Below are 478 nucleotides of genomic sequence, written 5' to 3' on the forward strand. Positions count from 1 at the left end.
GCTGAAGTGACTCTGAAAGTTATTCGAGAATGGCTGTCATCCTTAAGCCAATTTCCTCTCGGCCTTTCTCTTGATTTTCACTATTTTTTTTTTGTATGATTTATATGAATTAGGGTGATTGATAAGTCGTTTGGTGTATAGTTATTGCCTTTTTTTTAAAGTCTGTTATGCGACCGTGGATAATTTTGGAACCGTCAAGTAATTATATGAAGAAAAAAAATCTGAAAACCGTAATTGTTTAACTTTTTCTTTTGAGAAAAAAAAATGAAAAGGAGAGAAAGAATGCTGAGAGAAATTAAATACAATTTTAGTTTCAGTTTGCAATATGAAGAAAATCTGGATATCATTACGTCATTTAGATCCGCAAAGAAAGGAAGGCACATGCAATACGAGAATTTAAAAAATACTAACAATAAATAATAAAAAAATAAAAAATAAGAGAAATTCTAGTTCAAGGAAGCAAGAAAATCTCTCAACT

Source organism: Penaeus monodon, chromosome 22 (assembly GCF_015228065.2).
Source record: "Penaeus monodon isolate SGIC_2016 chromosome 22, NSTDA_Pmon_1, whole genome shotgun sequence".
Taxonomy (NCBI): domain Eukaryota; kingdom Metazoa; phylum Arthropoda; class Malacostraca; order Decapoda; family Penaeidae; genus Penaeus; species Penaeus monodon.